Source organism: Delphinapterus leucas, chromosome 1 (genome assembly GCF_059928025.1).
Source record: "Delphinapterus leucas isolate spDelLeu-1000000601 "Yukka" chromosome 1, BTC_Dleu_Yukka2, whole genome shotgun sequence".
Lineage (NCBI taxonomy): Eukaryota > Metazoa > Chordata > Mammalia > Artiodactyla > Monodontidae > Delphinapterus > Delphinapterus leucas.
In genome coordinates this window covers 165,237,757-165,260,063 of record NC_143129.1, presented here as the reverse complement: position 1 = coordinate 165,260,063, position 22,307 = coordinate 165,237,757, and the positions used below count along the sequence as shown (strand labels likewise).

At 43.5% G+C, this 22,307-nt stretch overlaps 1 long non-coding RNA gene across 1 annotated transcript; it reads right to left on the bottom strand.

The window, feature by feature from the left end:
• Positions 1–419: 419 nt before the first annotated feature.
• Positions 420–14,127, bottom strand: LOC149750800 (uncharacterized). The gene is made up of 3 exons (XR_016387960.1): positions 11,989–14,127; positions 7,749–7,818; positions 420–5,552 (listed from the first exon to the last, which is right to left on the bottom strand). It is a non-coding gene; the product is annotated as an uncharacterized LOC149750800 (long non-coding RNA).
• Positions 14,128–22,307: the final 8,180 nt, after the last annotated feature.

Below are 22,307 nucleotides of genomic sequence, written 5' to 3'. Positions count from 1 at the left end.
GGGCTCAGAACCTTCACTCCAGTGGGTGAACTTCTGTGGTATAAGTGTTCTCCAGTTTGTGAGTCACCCACCCAGCAGTTATGGGATTTGATTTTATTGTGATGGCACCCCTCCTACCATCTCATTGCAGCTTCTCCTTTGTGTTTAGATGTGGGGTATCTTTTTTGGTGAGCTCCAGTGTCTTCCTGTCAATGATTGTTCAGCAGTTAGTTGTGATTCCCGTGCTCTCGCAAGAGGGAGTGAGCGCACGTCCTTCTACTCCGCCATCTTGAACCAATCTCCAAAAGAGGTAGGTTCTTAATGGCATTTTTTGAGCAAGTAGATCTAGCTGTGCCTAAATCCAAGCCCTTGACTGTTCTCTTAGAGACAGTAAATTCTCTTTTTTTGTTTACGTCATCTTGAGTTGAGTTCCTGTCACATATCCAAAAGACAGCAGATTAATATTTGGATTCTATAGATAGGGAGTCATAGCAGACATAAACATACACCTTTATAGGAATCTGCCCATCCCACAGTGATCTCGTCTCTCTAAGAACAGACCCCTACTGACAGACTAGACTAACAGCTATGTTAGTACTGAAGCCTGCCCCCCAACTACACAACTGGTGGGACCAAAAGTAGACATGTATTGCAGCATAATCAGATCAGATTCTCTCTCCTGGGGATTTGGGTTTAGGACCGAGAGATCCTAGTTCAGTCTGAGCTGCATGCTTAAACTGAGGGGATGTAAATTGGCAGCTGGGAGAAGGTCACATTCATGGGGAAGCAGAGAAACTGATCTGCTGAAGAAGAATTAGGTTGACTCACACATGGAAGCAGAGGCTGTGACCTCTCAGGGAGAGAGAGAGAGAGAACAGAAGAGAGAGACCGGAAAAGAGAGATGCTCGCTGATCTCTCATGAGACTAATTACTTCTCCTTTTGGGTTCCAAGAGATTTCTCTGTGTTCATATAATTGTCTCCTCCACCATTACCCTCCCTGCCTTTTCTAAAATTTACAATAGCTTTAGTGTTTTGGGGGGTTTTGTTTTGTTTTTTCTTGTAACTAAAATATTTTTAGACAACCATCCTAGGAACAAGTCTACAGCCAAGGCTGTTTATTAGGCTGACAAAGACCCTGGCTTCCTAATCAAGACACACACACATTCAATTATTAGCTGTGTAACCTTGGCCAAAACACATGGATTCACTGAACTGGCTTCTTCCTCTGTAAAATAAGAATAATAATGCTTACCCTACCAGGTTGTTGTTAAGACTGAAAGAGATAAGGTGGAAAGAAGAGCTTAGCACAGTGCTGGACACCAAGAAGCCATGTAATCATTTTGTGCTGAATGCAGAAGAGGGGTTGGGTCCAAGCCTAGAGCCGGGCCACTAGTAGGTGCCAGCCAGGACTACAAAAGGAAGCTAAAGGGATAATCCCTCTCCCCATCAGCACCCTTTTCATCATTTGTGCCAAATTTTCAAAAGCATTGAGGAGGGAAAGAATATCTTTATTTTTAAAAATCCCCATTCTGGAACTCTATTCTAATGATATAATCAGACAAGAGAAAATACATATGCATAAGAATGCTCATTGCAGTAGTGTTTACATTGGAAAAAAAATGGAAATGACTGAAATGTTCAACACTGTTTTGGTTAATAGACGATAGTACAAACATACAACAGAGTATTATAAAGATTAGGAGAACAAAAGACACAATATTTTCAAATAAAAATAAACATGGAGTAGCATGCAAAATATTATAGAGTATAATGCAAAATTTGTCTGAAATTTTAAGGTAAAAGCTCGATATTTCAAAGAAGTTTCTCCTACTCCCTTACATTCCAGCACCACACACACTGTCTCACACAGCACTCACCCAGCAATGCATTCATCTTCTCTGCCTTTGGGGTAACTTGTATGGAAAAATTGAAGAAGCATTTATGTAAGTACAAGTCCTGAGGCCTCTGACATTAAAGGTATTGACAAGGATGTGTGTTCACAACATTTTTCGAGTTTAAAAAAAAAGCAGGTTACAAAAATATTGCCAAAAATGTGAACAATGGTTATCTCAGGCCATGGGATTTCAGGCATTTTTTTTCCTTCTTTGCACTTTCACGTATTGTTTGAAATTTGTATAATGCGTGTACATTATATTTATGAGAAAAAATAAAACTATTTTCATAAGGGGAGGGAGCTACCTTGATTTTATTTTCTCCTATATTGTCCTCAACGCATGTTCTACCACCAGGTTACCTCTAACATACCTTCCTTCTTCAAGCACAGGGAAATTTACCTGGCTGCCCTGTTCTGTGGAGCTGCTCCAGACAGAAGCTCCTTGCTCAGGGAGAAGCGCCTTCCAGGAGTCTGGCAGAAACGCTAGGCAGCTCACTACTTCCCTCTCCTGGTCAGAACAGGTCAGAGCCTTATCTAGCTAAACAGCACACCAAGTGCATCCTGACTGGCCAAGGTCATCCCAGAGCCGTGACTTCTGGCTACCCCTGCAGTCATCAGTGTGCTGCACACCACCACTTGCTCTAGCAGTTGGAATAGAATGTTTCCTGGGAGTCTCTGGCTTGGTATGGACAGCACTGTCCAGATGGGTTTGCAGTCATTAGACTCAGCCTGGCTAAGCCCAGGTCATGGCCTGTTTGAGGGTGGGGTGCTGAGCCAGTGATGGAGACCTTTCCTGCCCACTAGAGAGCACTGATGGTCTGGACTTGAGGTTTGAGAAAGTAGAAGACAGAGTTGCAAGAAGATAAATGCAATCATCCTAATTATAAAAGCTCTTGTTCTTGTATGGTTCTAATTAGTTTTCAAGTATTTGCCAAGGCAGCTTGACATGTACAAATAAATTCATACAAGGATGATTGCTGAAGAATTGTTGGTAACAGCAAAAAACTGAAAATAATCTAAATATCCCTCAGTATGGGAGCATTTGGACAAAATGGAATAGTATGCAGCTGTTTAAAAGAATGAGGTAGATCTTCATGTGCTGCTGTGGAATGATCTCCCAGATTCATTGTTAAGTTAAAAAAAAAAAGTGAGATATGTAACCATCAATAAATGTGAGCGTGTGTGTCTTAAATAAGGATCTGTATAACTGTATACATATCTATTTAGATATGTATAGAATACATTGGAAGGAAACACTAGAAATTAATAATAATGACTGTCTCTGGAGATAGCAATAAGAAAGAGACCTACTCTCACTGTATATCCTTTTGTACTGCTAAGTTATTTACCATGTGGATGTATTACTTTTTAAGATAAAATTTGTTTAAATTTTTTAAATAATATTTTTCAAAAGACACTTTGATATAATAGAATCAGAAAGACTTGGGTTCAAATCCAGACTCGGAGACTTAACCAATTGTATGACCTTAAGTAAGTCACTTAACTACTCTGAACCCTGATTTTCTCATTTCTAAAAGGGAACTAGTAACATCAATCTCATCGCATTATTGTTAGGATTGAAGATAAGCATTTGGAATCGGGAAAATCTTATTGCACACTTCCAGATGGCATTATTTACATTGTTTTCTATATTATTGGCACCCTCTGGGGATGAACATTGTGATGGTCCTGTTGAATACAGGGCCTGGTACATAATAGATGCAGGGAAAAACATTTACAATTTTCATATATATTTTCTCATTATAATTTGTCATTTTTTCAAAAGTATTTTGTACCTGAAGAAACAGAAATAGATCAGCAGCAAAACTTGGCTTGGAACATGGGTCTCCAACTCCTACTTTAAGTTGAAAGCAAAACACTAGGCAGATTGGCCTAAAGGCTATGTGTCAGAAGAATGAAAGACAGGGTAAGAGTTGGAGATTGTGGCATCTAGGTTGGAAAGTAAGAAGTCTATTTCTATTTGCAGATGACATGATATAGGACATCCTAAGGAATCCACACACAAAAAAAGGACTATTAGAACTGGTAAATGAGTTCGGCGAGGTTGCAGGATATAAGATCAATACACAAAAATCAGTTGAATTTCTATACACTAGTGTCTTAGTCCATTCAGGCTGCTATCATAGGATACCACAAATTGGGTGACTTTAAAACAACAGAGGGCTTCCCTGGTAGCGCAGTGGTTGAGAGTCTGCCTGCCGATGCAGGGGACACGGGTTCGTGCCCCGGTCCGGGAAAGACCCCACACGCCGCGGAGCGGCTGGGCCCGTGAGACATGGCCGCTGAGCCTGCGCGTCCGGAGCCTGTGCTCTGCAACGGGAGAGGCCACAACAGTGAGAGGCCCGCATACCGCAAAAACAAAAACAGAAATCTATTTTTCACAGTTCTGGAAGCTGGAAGTCTGAGACCAGGGTGTCAGCATGGTCAGGTTCTGGTGAGGACCCTCTTCCGGGTTGCAGACAGCTGTTTTCTCTGGGGTCCCTTTTATAAGGGCTCTAATCCCATTCACTGGGCTCACCCTCATGACCGTATCATTTCCCAAAGGCCCCACCTCCTAATACCATCACATTGGAGATTAGGATTTCAGTGAATGAACTCTGTGGGGACACAAACAAACATTCAGTTCATAATAACTAGCAATGAACAATGTGAAAACGAAATTGAGAAAATAATTTTCTTTGCAATGGCATCAAGAAGAATAGTACACTTAGGAACAAGTTTAACAAAAGGAATATAAGACATGCACTGAAAACTATAAAACGCTGTTGAAAAAAATAAAAGAAGAAATTAAAAGAAGACCCAAAACATATCTAAGACCTAAATGGAAAGAAATTTGTTCATGGAATGGAATGAACAGATGGCATTCTGGGGAGTAAGATGGGAATGGTCCCCAAACTGATCTACAGTTTCAATGCAATGCCTATCAAAATCTCAGCTGGGGGCTTCCCTGGTGGCGCAGTGGTTGAGAGTCCGCCTGCCGATGCAGAGGACACGGGTTCGTGCCCGGTCTGGGAAGATCCCACATGCCGCGGAGCAGCTGGGCCCGTGAGCCATGGCTGCTGAGCCTGCGCGTCTGGAGCCTGTGCTCTGCAACGGGAGAGGCTACAACAGTGAGAGGCCCGCGTACAGCAAAAAAAAAAAAAAATCTCAGCTGGCTTTTGTGCAGAAATTGACAAGCTGATCCTAAAATTTATATGGAAGTGCAAATGACACAGAATAGCCAAAACAAGTGTGGCAGGGAGGGATTTCAAGATTCTTACATAGCTAAAATAATCAGTGTGTGGTACCGGCATATGAATAAAAATATGGTTAATGAAATAGAAATGAGAGTCTAGAAGTAAACCTTTACATTTATGTTCAATTAATTTTATTTTATTTTTTAAAGATTTATTTATCATTTATTTATTTTTGGCTGCGTCGGGTCTTAGTTGCGGCACGTGGGCTCTTTTGTTGCGGCGCGGGCTTCTCTCTAGTTGTGGCGTGCGGGTTTTCTCTCTGTAGCGTGGAGCATGGGTTCCAGAGCACATAGGCTCTGTAGTTTGCGGCACGCGGGCTCTAGTTGAGGCGTGCGAGCTCAGTAGTTGTGGCGCATGGGTTTAGTTGTCCCGCGGGCATGTGAGATCTTAGTGCCCTGACCAGGGATGGAACCGGTGTCCCCTGCATTGGAAGGCAGATTCTTTACCACTGGACCACCAGGCAAGTCCCTGTTCAATTAATTTTAGACAAGAGTGCAAAGGAAACAACTGGATATTCACAGGCAAGAGAAAAAAGTTGGATCCCTACTCACACCATATAAACAATTTAATTCAAAATATCATAGACCTAAATGTAAAAGCTAAAATCACAAAACTCTTAGAAGAAGACATAGGAGCAAATCTTTATGACATTGGATTACGCAATAGTTTCTTAGATATGACACCAAAAGGACAAGCAACAAAAGGAAAAAATAGATAAACTGGGCTTTGTAAACATTAAAAATCTTTTGTGCTTCAAAGGACATTGGAGCAATGAAAATCTTCTGGAATTAGAGTGTGGTGATGATTGCACGACTCTGTAAATATACTAAAAATCACTAAGTTTTATACTGAAAAGTGAGTTTTATTGTATGTGAATTATATGTCAAAAAAGCTGTTGCTTAAAAAAAAAAGAGTTGGTGATCGTTAAATGGGAAACACTCATAATTTCTTCCTGATCTTTCCCTTCCATGGGAAAGGCATCCATTGACGTAATAATCCTGGCTCCTCTCTGCCTCCAACTCATTCCTAAAGGAGAGAAGTGACTTAATCTATCTGAGTTTGGGATAAAGGACTGGTATGTGCAGTTCTGCACACTCGTTTCCTCCTGGAGGTGGCGTTCTGCCTATTTCTCTTTGTCTGTTTCTCTACAGCATCAGGTGTTCTGCCTATTTCTCTATGTCTATTTCTCTACAGCATCAGGCACTGCCAGTGAAGGGTGGTTAGCTGGTCTAATTCTGGGGTCAATATTAGGAAGCACACCTAGCCACAGACATAAGCCACTACCTCCAACATCAGTTTTATCAATAATAAGGCTGCTATTTTAGTCTCCATATATCTTATTTCTTCATCTTATTTATCAAATCATTCAGAACTTTTTCAAGCAGGGAGGGTGCTATTTACTGACTAATCCCCAAGAGCCCCAGCAGCACTGCGGGCCTGGTGTGAGCACCATCAAATAGCTACTTGTGTATCACAGAGACATTGAGTTTGGAGAGGTAGCATGAAGCAATGGGATGAGTCAACAGACCTCAAGTCTCTTCCTAAATTCATTCATTCATATGTTTATTCAACAAATATTTAGCAAGCATCTAGTATGTGCCAGGCATTGCTAAAGGAGTTGGAGAGTCAGCTTTGAAGAAAACTGACCAAACCCCTGCTATAAAGGAGCGTACATTTTAGTGAGAAGACTGGTAATAAACCAGAGTATATATTATCTTAGATGTAGCTAAGTCCTAAGGAGGAAAAATCGCAGAGGGAAGGAGAATAGGAAATATCAGTGGAGGGTGTCAAATTTGGGGTAGAATGTCCAGGAAAAGCCTCACGAGAAGATGGCATTGGAACAAAGACCTGAAAGAGATCCAGAAGCAAGTCATGTGTGTATCTGGGGGAAGAGATTTCCAGGCAGAGTAAACAGCACATGCAAAGGCTCTGAAGTGATAGGGAGGAGGAAACTAGAACATGAGGTCAGAGAAGTCTCAGGAAGCCAGCTCAGATAATGCCTTGTAGCTTAGAGTAAGGACTTTAGCTTTTACTCATCAATTTACCCGTTGAAGCTTTCGAGCAGAGGGGTGACATCTGAATCTGTTGAGAATAGATTAAAGAGGGCAAAGCAGGAAAACCAGCGAGGAGGCTATTACAATAATCCAGGTGACTGATGTTGATGGCTTAGACCAGAAAGGGAGCAGTAGAGGGGCATTCCCTGGTGGTCCAGTGGTTAGGACTCCACACTTCCACTGCAGGGTCCCAGGTTTGATCTTGATCCCTGTGGCGCCAAAAAAAAGAAAAAGAAAAGAAAGAAAGGGAGCAGTAGAGAGAGTGAGAAAGGGTCAAATCTGGAGGTATTTTGAAGGCAGAGCTCACCAAGTGTGCTGATAGCCTGGAGCTAGTGTGTATGAGAGAGAGAAGTTAAGGATAACTCAAGGTTTCTGTCCTGAGCAACTAAAAGATGCAGTTGCAATTAACTGATTGGGGGCTGGGGAGAGTGGACACCAGGAACTCAATCCTGGACATGTTAATTTTCAGATCCCATTGGACATTCAAGAAGTTACGTTAAATAAGCAGTTGGACATGCGAGTCTGGGGCTCAAAAGAGAGGTCCAAGCTACTCATTGGCTTACCGTTTAGCCATTTGCTAGCCTCATGACCTTAGACAAGTCACCTATCTTCTCAGAGCCACATTTTCCTCTTCTGTAAAATAGGGATAAAAACAATAGCTATAACACAAAGTTGCTGTGAGGATAAAATGTGATAATCAGTAAAATACCTGGCTCACAGGAGGCTCTGAATAAATTATCACTAATATTAAGTTCAATTAAACATGCGTCTAGTTGCTGGAAGCGCAAACAATGAAAGATACAGTCCCTGCCCTCAATCCCAATGGAGAAAACTTGGTCAAAGCTTTCAACAAACAATCTTTCAGGTAACAACAATCATTTGGGAGAATCATCGGGTCCTGGCACCTAACAGGACAAAGAGAAGAAAGGAAGAGTCAAAGATAATGGACAAGTAGCCTCAGGATGAAAGCAGTCCGGGGGGATTGGAGGGAAAACCAGAACTTATATCTGGTCCTCACATCTACTTCTCTCACTTCCCTAATGGGTAAACCCCAACCCCCCGAGATGTTTAAAAGTGACCAAAGTTGCTCCGGGGAAAAACACAGATGCTGTGACGCTAGTCACATCACTTCCCTCATGCCTATTTTCCCACCTGCCCTCTTCTGATTGAGCCCTGTCTCCCCATGAGGACTTCTCCAAACTTCTGTGGGTCCCGAGCCTGGTTTTTCTCAGCTTCTAGGCAGGAGGGCAAATAGCTCAGAGACCCCGTGCAACTTTGAAGAACCTGGAACACAGGGGAGATAGATGCTAGAACCAACACGAAGGGGAAAATCAGGAGCATAAGGGGAGGGAAGGTATCATTGAATTCCTACTGGGCCAGGGGCTGTGCTAGGTGTTTTCAGGACTGAGAGAGTTGTTCCAATAATTCAATATGAATCCATGATAGAGCATTGGGCCCAGGGCCTGGCACATAGTAAGAGCACAATAAACGTTGGCTGTATTTTTATCTCTTTTAATCCTCACAACAACCCTACAAGCTGGGCTCTAAACTAACAGGCAGTTTGGTATAGTGGTATATGCTGTTGTGTCAGACAAACCTGGGCTCAAATTCCATCTCTGCCACATCTAAGCTTTTGTGACCCTGGGAAAGCTGTTTTACCTTTCTGTAGAGAGGAGGAAAAATGGTCCCTACTAAACAAAGATTCATCTAAAACCCTTAGTGTAGGGCCTGGCACACATTAACTGCTCAATAATCACTAGCTATTCTTAGTACTCTTGCAGAAGAGGACATAAAAGTTCCAGAGGTTAGGTTACTTATCTAAATTCACACAGCCAGGTAGAATAGACTCGTGGTTTTGCCCTGCTCGGCATGCACACTCCTCTTTTGGTTAAAGTACCGTCACTCTCTTTGGGGAGCCACCCTCCCCCACTCTTAGGCCTTGAGATTTGGGTGGAGTTGACACCTCTGTTTCAAGCTCCAGGGGAGAGCATGTGACCCACGTCTGGCCAATTGCTTATCCCATCTCCCCGGTCACAGCAATTGATCTGAGAGTGGACTTGTGACCCATGCGGAGTCAATGAGCATGCTGGACCTTTGTTGAATCCATTGGGAAAGAGATGAACCTGGTTGTGGACTTGACATTGGGAGGAGATAAGCTTGGATTCGCTGGGGGTTGCCTGAGTGCCAAGCAAATCCAAAGGAAATAGAGCTGAAGGATGGAAAAAGACTCAAGCCTGCAGACTTGGAGCTCTTGCCTAAACACTTGAGCAGATACGTCTAAAGTCTGTACCTCAAGCTCCAGGTACGTGAGGCAATAACAAGACAAGAATTCACATTCTCTCTTTCTCCCTTAAGACAACCAAAAGAATCCTTATTTGGCAAAGGCATCAGTCAGGGTCCCAACTGAAAGCAGATGGCACATTCAAATTAGAATTATTCGAAGAGGGTTTATTTACTACGGTACAGACGGTGTAGGAGAACCACAAGGGGTAGTGTGGTAACCTAGGGCCAGTAACAGCTGAGGAGTTGTCACCACCCCTAGGCCTGAAGGGACAGAGGAGAGATAGTCACCTGAACCCAGAGGGAGGGAGTTTGGGAGAAGAGGCCTCCTTAAGAAGAGCAGTGACTGTCAGTCACAGCACACCGCCAGCCGTGGAGGGAGCCGGGGGCACAAATACCTCTCTCTCCTCTTGCCTCTCATCCACAGACTCCCCATTGAACATGCCCAGCAAGAAGCCAGAAGGCAAAGGAGCCTGCGGGTATTGCCCTCACCCCGCCAGCTCCCTTGCCTCCACGGAAATTTGTCCGCCGGCCGGTTTGGCCCCAGTCTCGGGCACCACGAGGCAGCAGCTCTGTGACTTCCCTTTCTCTCCATAGGAGATGTCTCTTTCCTTCTGCAGCCAAGCCAGAGAAGCTTCTGGGATTCCCCACTACTGGCAGCGGCCCAACAGGGCCCTAAGGACAGGGCTGAGCGGCATCCAAGTATCTCATTTTGGACACACAGACACCTGTTCCCTCTTCTTCTTTTACAAAACAACTCACCCTAACCTTTTTTTGTCAAAATAGTTTCCTCCCTACCTTTCAAACCCAGATTAAGCCTTAGGATCTCCTCAGAAACCTTCCTCATTAACTTGCCTGACCTACACTCTCCTGCTATTATGGTGATTATTACCAGAAGTACTTCTGAATGTAAAATAACTAATAATAGCAACTCCTATTTACTGAGTGCTTTCTATGCGCACGCCACTGAGCTAATTGCCTTGTAGAAACCATCTCATTTAATCCTCATGACCACCTTGTAAAGTAGGTGCTATCCATATATAGAATATGTTGTCATTGGCACCCTTCAGATTGGCACCTTAGAAGCAGTTACTTTATCCGTATCTACAGAGGAGAAAGCTGAGGCTCAGAGAGGATTAAATTACTAGTTTAAATTCACACAAGCAAGCAACAGGAGGAATGACCAGCTATGAAGCCCAAGCTCCTAAAACCGAAATGTTTTACTACAGCCCAGCTATGTGCAGTCCCAGAGTTAGGTAGCGGCTGGAGGAGTTCCTGAACCTCCTCTCTAACATGTATATACATGTGCTGGCATCACAGTCGAGGAACCTAACTTGCTATGCACGCACTCTGTACACTGTAAGTGACGCTGTCTCCCAAGCTTTTGGAGCAGGCACCACCATCGTCCCTTTGTGGTTAAACCCACTTGGTCACCACTCTGGCTCTCAAACCCTAATGAGATGCCAAACACTTGAAGAAAATTTCATTAGTGATGTCAGAACACATTAAGGACAGAATAGAGAAAGCAAAGGAACCGACTAGGAGTTACTGGTAAGACGCTCACCCTGCCCTTTTTTCCACTGCCAACAAACCGTCTTTAGCCACTTGGAAAATTGGCCTTGTTTTCACTTCCTTTGTGAAATGTTTCATGTGGTATTTTTCCCGCAGTGTAAACAAGTCTTTTTACAGTAATCAGTTCATTTAATTCTCACAAAAACACTATAAAGTAAGCACTGTTATCATCTCCATTTTATATAGATGAGGCATCTGAGGCACAGAGAGGTTAAGTAACTTCCTCAAAGTCACACAGATGGTAAGTGACAGTGCTGGGATTTGACCCTTTGAGTCAGCCTCCTGAACTTATGCATTTAACAACTGCTACTCCGTAGTTTAACAATAAAGCTAAGTGAGATTATTAGAAAACCCATCAAAGCACTAAAAATGAAAAACATGCTCTGGAGGAGGCTTTTTCTGTAGAATCCATGTGTTCCAGTAATGCAGAGGAGAGATCTCCCACCCAGAATGTGTGGCTGGTTGGATTGACCAGCAAAGAAAATCTGGAGAACAGAGAACTGAGGAACAGCCATCAGAGTGTCTAGTGGGACAGGCAGGTAAGCTTAAAGAGGAATCAGGGAACAGAGATCCAAGGCCGAGAATGAGTGAGCAACCCTCAGACCAGCAAAGGTAAACTTGAGGATGGTGCTTGGAGCATCAGCTGGCAGGGGAAGTTGGGAGGAAGGACCTAGCAAAGTGAAGAAGAGGACCCCTTCTTTTCCTTCCTTAAACCCCTGTTTGCTGAATTCCTATCCTATGCCAGGCACTGCAGCCTTCACGGAGTTTACAGTCTAGTGGGGGGAACATATTAGCACATTTTCTGTTGCAAGTGACAGAAACCAATTCAAATTGGATTCAACAAAGGGGAATTTGTTGGCTCACTTAATTGAAAAGTCAGTTGGTAGGATGGGCTTCAGGCTGGTTGATCCAGGGGCTCAAAAATGTCAGTGGGAGTCAGTCTCTTCCTACCTTGACTCTGCTCTCCTCTGGGTTTCCTCCATTCTCAGGCAGCTTTTCTCCTTGTGGTGGCATGATGGCTGCCCCTCGCTCCAGGTTTTCTTCTTAGCCTGTCAGTACCATCCCTCCACCCCCGCCCCTGAAAAAGATTGTTTCTTTCCCAGTTGTTCCAGTAAAAATCCTAAGATTGACTCTGATCAATTACCTTGATTCCACGCTTAACATTGACCCAGTTATAGGGCTTAAGGATGGAATATGCTGACTAACCAGGCCTGAGTGATAGGCACACCCTCCTGTGCAGCTCTACCTAGACCACACAGATTGAGGGTGGAGGGATTGTTCCCAGGGAAAATTGCAGTACTAACTAAGCAGAGGGGAATGAATGCTGAGTAGGCAAAAACAACAGACGGTTGATCCAAGGATTCAGGCAATGATTCTGGTCATTACAACACAGTGTGGTAAATGACATGGTGGGAAGGAAGTGGCTAAGGGAGTGCATAGGCAGCACCTAACCCAGAGGAAGTGACTGTAAACTGAGACTTGAGGAGGTCTCAGAACAAGGAGGGGCATGAAAGGGGAAAGGAGAAAACAGGTCTTGCAAGTTTCTTGAGATATGTGAGATTCTGGCCTGAACGTTAAGAGGAACAGTGAGAATGAAGACGATGGGCCAGATCATGAACTGGGCCTGAGCAAAAAGGAAGGAAAACGGATTTGGGGTTAAGAGGAGATGAAGATTTCAGTTTGGAAGTAGAGTTGTGGATGTAGAAGACAAACTTATGGTTACCAGGGGATGGGGTGGGAGGGATAAGTTGGGAGATTGGGATTGACATATACACACTACTATATATAAAATGGATAACAGATAAGCACAGGGAATTCTACTTAGTACTCTGTAATGGCCTATATGGGAAAAGAATCTAAAAAAAAAGAGTGGATATATGTAAAAAAAAAAAGATTTCAATTTGGGATGTTTTTGAGGAGCATGAGGGTCATCCTGTTAGAGATATCAAAGAGCCATCTGGATATGTGGGTGGAGAGTTTAGGAGCAGAACCTCTGGAAGCAGCACAAGGATGGTCATTGAAGTGTGGGTGAGACACTTCTGGGTGAGAGGATCAAGGTTGATCAGACTCTTTGAAAAGAACAACCAAATGGCCAATAATAAGCATATGAAAACAACATCATTACTCATTAGGGAAAACACATGAAAACAATGAGATACCACTATACATCTACCAGAATGGCTGAAATTAAAAGGAATGAAAATATCGGGTATTAGCAAGGATGCCGAACAAACAGAACTCCCATACACTACTAATAGGAGTGTAAATTGGCATAACCACTTTGGAAAACTGGCAGTATTTATTAAAGCAAAACATATGTATCCACTATGACCTAGCAATTCTACTCACATATATATATAGCCAAGAGAAATAAGTGCTTAAGTCCGCCAAAAGATGCGTAAAAGAATGTTTGTAACAGCATTATTCAGAACAGCCAAGGGGCTTCCCTGGTGGTGCAGTGATTGAGAACCCGCCTGCCAATGCGGGGGACACAGGTTCGAGCCCTGGTCCGGGAAGATCCCACATGCCACGGAGCAACTAAGCCTGCACTCTAGAGCCCGTGAGCCACCACTACTGAGCCCGCATGCCACAGCTACTGAGCCCGCATGCCACAGCTACTGAAGCCCGTGCATCTAGAGCCCGTGCTCTACAACAAGAGAAGCCACCACAATGAGAAGCCCGCGCGCTGCAACGAAGAGTAGCCCCTTCTCGCTGAAACTAGAGAAAGCCCGTGCGCAGCAACAAACACCCAACGCAGCCAAAAATAAATAAAATAAATAATTAAAAAAAAAAAAGAAGAGCCATGACTTCCCTGGTGGCGCAGTGGTTGAGAGTCTGCCTGCCGATGCAGGGGACACAGGTTCGTGTCCCGGTTTAGGAAGATCCCACATGCCGCGGGGCGGCTGGGCCCGTGAGCCATGGCCGCTGAGCCTGCGCGTCCGGAGCCTGTGCTCTGCAACTGGAGAGGCCACAACAGCGAGAGGCCCGCGTACTGCAAAAAAAAGAGCCAAAAGCTGCAAACAAACCAAGTGTCCTTTGTTATATGTTCATTCAATACAACACTACACCATACACATAAAAAGGAACTAAGTACTGACATGGATGAATCTTAACAGTTACAATGTTGAATGAAGGAAGCCAGACGGTGATTTCATTTATAAAAAGCTCAAAAACAGGTATAACTAGTTGATGGTGATAGAGGTCAGAAACAGTAGTTTCTATTGTGGGAGGAGATGCACCTGAAAGGGAGCCACAGGAGGCTTGCTGGGGTGCTGAAAATGTTTTGAATCTTGATCTGGATGGTGATTATAAAGGTGCTTACAGTATAAAAATGTATCCAGCTGTTCATTTAAGATTTGTGCATTTGTACAACACGGGGAATATAGCCAATATTTTATGATAACTATAAATGGAGCATAACCTATAAAAATTGTGAATCACTATATTGTACACTTGAAACTTATAGAATATTGTACAGCAACTATAGTTCAATAAAAATAAAGTACTTAGAAGAGTTAAAAAAAAGATTGTGCGCATTACTGTAACTATTTTATACCTAAAAAGCCAGGAGTGAAGCTTAGCCCCTCCTCCAAAAGACAAAAGAAATTATGATAGCACTGACCCAGGGACTATCAATATTTTACAGTTTGTGATATGAGATGACAGTTCCCCAGACCCAGCTTGATAGCGAAGTCCCCCAGGGCCAGAAGTCTTTTTTGGATTCTGATCTCTATTGTTCCAAAGCATCTATATTGGGGTTCAGATCTCATCAGGCCCACAGCACCCAGGACTCAGCGTCTGCTCAGAGCAGCACACTCCAGCCTCTGAGTGTCCAACTCAGCACTTATTTCTGGCATGTCTGCTCTGTGCCAGGCCCTGTGCTGAGAGCTAGGAGTATGAAGACAAATAAAACACCATCCCTGCCCTTAAAAGCTGCCAAGAGGTGGGTGCTCCAGGATGAAGGAAGGGTTCTTGCAGCAGCGAATTCATCCATCAGCACATGTAAAATAATAGTAACCAACAGCCGCCATTTAAAAACTGCCAGGTGCTTTATGTAACAGATTTTTTTCCCCTTAGTTGCTATTTAAAACCACAACTGCCTGCAGCTACTTTTGTCTGTTAGGGGAGTGGCATAATTTTTCTCTGGGTATAGGGATCTTTGTTTAGGAAAATACTTAATAAGTTGCTTTGTTGGCATGAAGAATGAAGCTCCCCAGGGGTAGGCAAGACAAAAGGAGCTGAATAGCTTTGCAAATTAGAGTGGGGAAATGTGGCCCTAGGGAGAGGGAGGGAGGTCTGAAAACCTGAGGAGGGGAGATGTTAGGAGGTATGGTTCGGGAGATCTATGTTGTTTTTGTTTTCCGACATTCTGTTCTTTAGAGCACCACCCCTTTGCCTTCCTAACATCACTCGTTCTTCAGGTTTTGCCTTTTCAAAAATCACTTCCCCATACCACACACAGCCTTCAAAAGGAATGAGGCAAAGTTTGTCCTGACATGGAAAAAGGCACAGAATACATTGTGAAGTGAGGAAAAGTAACCAGCAGAGTAGGTGCTTAATAGAATCCCATTTTTTAAAAGGAGTGCCATATATATGTATTTATACCTGGCTACATAAGCAAAATTCCTGAAAAAGTACAGTATTAACAGCTGTTACTACTGGGGGGGAGGGGCGGATAATCAGAAGCTTCTATTTTCAATTTTTCCTCTTTTTACCTTTAAATATTTTATCATGAGATTTTATCCCTTTTTCAAAAGTCTCTTCCTCCAAGCAGCCCTCCCTGATGTCTACGGTAGATCAGGTCCCCGTGGTATCCTGCCCTCCTCTGTTGCGACATTCAGACCTTTGTAATTCCTGCTCCCTACCTCTCCCATGCCTCTACCTCCTGTACCCACTGTGCTCTCTGCAGCTCCAAGATGACAGGGATGAGGAACTCCTAGCAGAGTGCTTGGCATAGCTGTTAACCAAATGAATAAATTCTTCCACCTTCCAAAGAGTTTTCTCCTGCCTGGCTTTGAATCTTCCAGAGAGAGGCAGCCCCACCTGTGTGTGTTGCTCAGGCCCGGCTCACTGTGTTCCAGCTAATTCTCTGCCCTGAGCGGGGTGAGATGCCCTCTTTCTTGTTCTGGAGAGAAGCGTAAAGGCAGCAGCTCTGCCCTCTTCAGTGTGTCAGCCCTGAGGGACACCGAAATGCCTGAGACCAGGACAACCTGTGAGAGGTGTGAGCAACTGGGGGAGCCAATTACCATAACGAGCCAGGGCAGCCTGGCGGACCTCGGCAGGGGCAGAGACGGCTTCCCTTGCATCTTCCTTTCCTTTCCAGCAGCAGAGGGAGGAGGAGACGAAGGCCTAATTGCTTTCACCTTGAGAAAAATCTGCTGCTGACCATGTGCAGAAAGGGAATCGCTCAAGTTATGCAGCAGGGGCTAGAGATGGTATCAGATCAGGAAGGCTGACATTTTCCCTGAGGCCCTCACTAACAACTAAGGGGAAGAGATGTACTGGGCCTACTGCTTCCTCCTTGCTCGGGCCCACCAATCACATGTCAGCCCATCTCCAGCTTTCTTTCTGCCCAAAACCCCACAGGGAAATCTCCGTGTCTGCCTCCTCGCCCCGCAGGCTGCTGTCACTAAGATGGTGCCTTCACTAGGTTTTGCCCAGGCCAGAGCGAAGGTTCTGGGAGAGAATTAGCTGTCTCACAGGCCCTGACTGCCGAGTGGACGTCTCTATCGACCCAGCCAGCCTCTTCCCACCAAGTTCAGACAGGAAAAGTGATGCCGGCTGCTGCAACAGCCAGGGAGTGGCACTGGCCAGCCACAAATGCCTGATTCTGCTGGAACACTTCTAACAATTAAAGCAAAGGATGAACTCTCAAGGCTTTCTCCATCCCTGATGAAAAGCAAATTTAAAAGCCACACACAGTCCTCAAGCCCTGGGGTGAAGCAAGGAATGTGGTAAAGAGAAAGCACTGCAACTCAGTAGAGCGGTCTTGAAGTTATACTATGCTATACAGGGGAACTGCCACCAGGAGTTCAGCATTCGAGCCACTGAAAATCACCCAGGAAGTGTGTGATACAATTAATGACATAAAACTTAAGTGAACTAGCTGGTCACCTATTGGGTCCCGATTAGAAATTTCCTTTAAGAAATTCTTGAGAGGCAATAGAAGCCCACAGCTTCATATATAGGCCACTTCAACCGCTTTCTAGCTGTGTGACTTTGGTCATGCCACTTAACCTCTCTGAGTTTCAATTTCCCCACCTGTAAAATAGAATTAATAACACCTGCTTCAAAGGGTGTCACAAAATAATATACATAAACTATCTAGCACACTATTTAGTGCCCAAAAAGTGCTCACTAAATGGTAGATGTTCATCTTATTGTCATGGAGCCATCAGTGCACACTCCAGCACAGACATTGGTGAGGTGGAAAGTGGGGAGGCCTTTAGGACCACGCAGACCTGGTTTGAGATCCTAGTTCCATTACTTCTATTGTGTGGCCTTGGGAGAGTTAATTCACTTCTTTGAACTTCAGTCTCCCTCTCTAAGAAAACGTTAATAATACCGACCTTGTCAATGGGATGGATAGATCCCAGCCATCGACTGAGCCTGAGCACCTAGAAGGTGCTTAGGGAATGTTAGCTGCATGGGTACAGAATCATCACCCTCTTTCCAGCATCCTCCACATAGTCTGTTCGGTAGTTTTTACTGAGAGACAAAAGCCTGCTCAAAGTGACTTACTTTGTGGCAGCATATTGATTTTATCAAAGCCAGTGGTCTCTTTCCTGTTGATTCTTTTTTTTTTTTTTTTTTTGACTGCGTTGGGTCTTCGTTGCTGTGTGTGGGCTTTCTCTAGTTGGCGGCGAGCAGAGGCTACTCTTCATTGCGGTGCGTGGTGTTCTCGTTGCGGTGGCTTCTCTTATTGTAGAGCACGGGCTTTAGGCACTCAGGTTTCAGTAGTTGTGGGACGCGGGCTCTAGAGCGCAGGCTCAGTAGTTGTGGCGCACAGGCTTAGTTGCTCCGTGGCATGTGGGATCTTCCCGGACCAGGGATCGAACCCATGTTCCCTGCATTGTCAGGTGGATTCCCAAGCACTGCGCCACCAAGGAAATCCCCTGTTGATTCTTCTAGCCATCTCTATACTATTTGACCCTGGTGATCACTTCTGAATTTTTTGAGACCGCCTCCCTGTCCCCCATGATTTTCTTGACTCTGATCCCCTGATCCCTCTCTCTCTCTCTCTCTCTCTCTCTCTCTCTCTGTCTCTCTCCTTCTTCCCAGGCGCTTCAACCTCCTTGGCTTACTCCTTATTCTTCTGACCTTTCGTCTCCACATTCTCCGCAGTTATCATTTTCTCAGTTTCCTCTGATGTTGGTGTGGTGGTGGTGATGGAGAGCTACCTGTCTGAGGAGTTGGTCGATGCCTACTGAGACACCTGTCTATGCCTTCAACTTACACCGGAGGGCAGAGTTGGTATCTCGAACATCCTCCTGGATGGCACAGCATAGTGTCATAGCGATTTGGAGTTGGACAGGCGTGTTCAAATCCTAACACATCACTTTCCCACTGGTTGCAAGACCAACCTCTCCCAGTCTCACTTCCTCATCTGAAAAACAGCAGTCATAATGACCTCATAGATTTGTTGTGAAGATTAAATGATAATGTATGCAAACAACCCTGCACAGTGCCTGGCACCCAGTCTAATTCAATAAAAGGTAGAGATTATTATAGTTCCTGGCACCCTTCAGCTTAAGCATTAGTTACGCATCCCTGCTCGTTTGCATAGTCAAATAGTAATTTACATAGACTGTGATATTTTACTATAGGTATATCTGCTTTCAAAACAGCTCTCTTTTCCAACTTTCCATTTTTATAAATGGCACCACTGTTCCAATGCTCCCAGGTTCAAACCTTGGCAGTGTACTCGGCTTTTCCTACTCTTTCATGGGCCAAACCCGTTGGCACTTAACCATGGGCTGTCCCTAACTGTTCTGAGATTGTCTTAATTCCCCAGTGGGACTGTAAATGCTTTGAGAGCAGGAGCTCTGACTTATACTGCCTTGGTACCTATTACACTGGCATAGAGCAGGAACTCAATGTATATTTGTTTTCTGACAAGATGCTATCAACAAATTAATTTATAGGGGCAGGTGTGAAGGAGGTACTACGCCAATCTGAAAAAAGGAACAGGTATTCTGTGATTATATTTTATTCTCTCCCTGTTCTCTACTCCATGAATTCCTCCTCCTCTTTTTTTTTTTTTTTTTTTTTTTTTTTTGCGGTACGCGGGCCTCTCACTGCTGTGGCCTCTCCCGTTGCAGAGCACAGGCTCCGGACGCGCAGGCTCAGCGGCCGTGGCCCACGGGCGCAGCCGCTCTGCGTTATGTGGGATCCTCCCGGCCCGGGGCACGAACCCATGTCCTCTGCGTCGGCAGGCGGACTCTCAACCACTGCGCCACCAGGGAAGCCCCCTGCTACTCGTTCTTTAAGCCCAAATCAATATCCTCCTTGCTGAGATAGGCCATAAACATTATTTCCTTTCTTTCTTTCACTTATACTACTTATTTAACTGCATAGAGTTTTAACCAATTTTTTAATTAAAAATTGAAAAAACTGGAGTTCCCTGGCAGTCCAGTGGTTAGGACTCGGCGCTTTCACCGCCATGACCCAGGCTCAATCCATGGTCACGGAACAAAGATCCCACAAGCCACGCGGCGTGACCAGAAAAAAAATAAAAACCTGAAAACAATATAGAAAGGTGTAAAGTGATGATGAAATTTTTTTCTCTTTGTTCCACTTCTCAAAGGTAACAATTGGAAATTGGTGGGTATCCCTCCAGATCTTTTTCTGTTGTACTGGGAATTGATACCCTATACTATGACAGAATACAAAATAAAATTTAAAAAATAATTGTATTTCTCTGAGATTTTACATGCCACCAAATGGCCATTTTCTAGGTCAGGGGGAGGGAGATTAAAATAAATCCAAGTTGTGAAATAAATGAGTAAACTTCAAATCTGTTCCATAGCTCTTTGACACCTCTCTTAGAGAGTACCTATCACACTGCAGTTTGTGAACACCTCTGCCTCCCAGCTAGCTTGTATACTAGAGCAGCAACTGACATTAATTTTGATATTCCCTGGACATCCCTGGTGGTAGAGTGGTTAAGAATCCGCCTGCCAATGCAGGGGACACAGGTTCGAGCCCTGGTCCAGGGAGATCCCACATGCCGTGGTGCAACTAAGCCCGTGTACCACAACTACTGAGCCTGAGTGCCACAGCTACTGAGCCCACACGCCTAGAGCTGGTGCTCCACAGCAAGAGAAGCCACCGCGATGAGAAGCCCGTGCACCGCAACGAAGAGTAGCCCCCGCTCGCTGCAACTGAGAAAGCCAGCACACAGCAATGAAGACGCAACACAGCCAAAAATAAATAAATTTATTTATTAAAATTTTTTTTTATATTCCCAACACCTAATTTGCACATAGTAAGTACTCAATAAATGTTTAGTGAAGAATGACTTAGGGACTTCCCTGGTGGTCCAGTGGGTAAGACTCTGTGCTCCCAATGCAGGGGACCCAGGTTCAATCCCTGGTCGGGGAGCTAGATCCCACATGCATGCCACAACTAAGAGTTCGCATGCTGCAAGGAAGATCTGCGTGCCACAACTAAGACCCAGCGCAGCCAAAATAGATAGATAGATAAATAAATATTTTTAAAACTTTAAGAAAGAAAACGCAATTGTTTAACATGAGCTTTATCATAGCAACTTAATATTATAATAGTTTGAGAACAAATTAATTCGTTTAGGTCAACTTAATGGTACAAAGAAATTCTGTTTTTATGTGTTGTAAATGTTTTTTCATAGGCATTGTATTGACGCCATTGTAGAATCACCAAATTCAGTATAATTACACCTAGTTTTATAGAACTAGAGGCCAAAATTTACCAATTTACATAATTTTAGGAGTTTATGGTTGTATCATTTTCTTTAAATTCCTAAATTGGTCACATCTATGGTGTAGTGCTTAAAAATTTGGGCTCTCAGAAGAATAGAATTAGAGGAATCACACTCCCTAGCTTGAGCATATACTACAAATCTACAGTAATCAAAACAGTATGGTACTGGCACAAAAACAGACACATAGATCAGTGGAACAGAATAAAGAGCCCAGAAATAAACCCACGCACTTATGGTCAATTAATCTATGACAAAGGAGGCAAGAATATACAATGGAGAAAAGACAGTCTCTTCAATAAGTGGTGCTGGGAAAACTGGAGAGCTACATGAAAAGAATGAAATTAGAACGTTCTCTAACACCATATACAAAAATAAACTCAAAATGGATTTAAGACCTAAATATAAGACTGGAAACCATAAAACTCCTAGAGGAAAACATAGGCAGGACTCTCTTTGACATAAATCATAGCAATATTTTTTTGATCTATCTCCTAAAAGCAAAGGAAATAGAAGCAAAAATAAACAAATAGGACCTAATTAAAGTGAAAAGCTTTTGCATAGCAAAGGAAACCATAAACAAAACAAAAAGACAATCTACTAAATGGGAGAAAATATTTGCAAATGATATGACTGATAAGTGGTTAATATCCAACATATATAAACAGCTCACATAACTCAACATCAAAAAAAAAACCTGATTAAAAAATAGGCAGAAGACCTGAGTAGACATTATTTCAAAGATGTAATACAGACGGCCAACAGGCACATGAAAAAATGCTTAACATGGCTAATCATCAAGGAAAAGCAAATCAAAACCACAATGACATGTCATCTCACACCTGTCAGAATGGCCTATCATCAAAAAGCCTACAAATAACAAAATGTTGGTGAGGGTGTGGAGAAAGGGAACCCTCACACACTGTTGGTAGGAATGTAAATTGGTGTAGCCACTGTGGAAAACAGTATGGAGGTTTCTCAAAAAACTAAAAATAGAACTACCATATGACTCAGGAATTCCACTCCTGGGTATATATCTGTAAAAAACAAAAACACTAACTCAAAAAGATATATGTACCCCACTGTTCATAGCAGCATTATTTACAATTGCCAAGATATGGAAGTAATCTAAGTGTCCATCAACAGATGAATGGATAAAGAAGATATATAGATATAGATATACAAAACAGAATATTATTCTGCCTTAAAAAAGTAAAATCTTGCCATTTTCAACCACATGGGTGGACCTTGAGGGTAGTATACTTAGTAAAATAAATCAGGCAGAGAAAGACAAATACTGTATATTTCACTC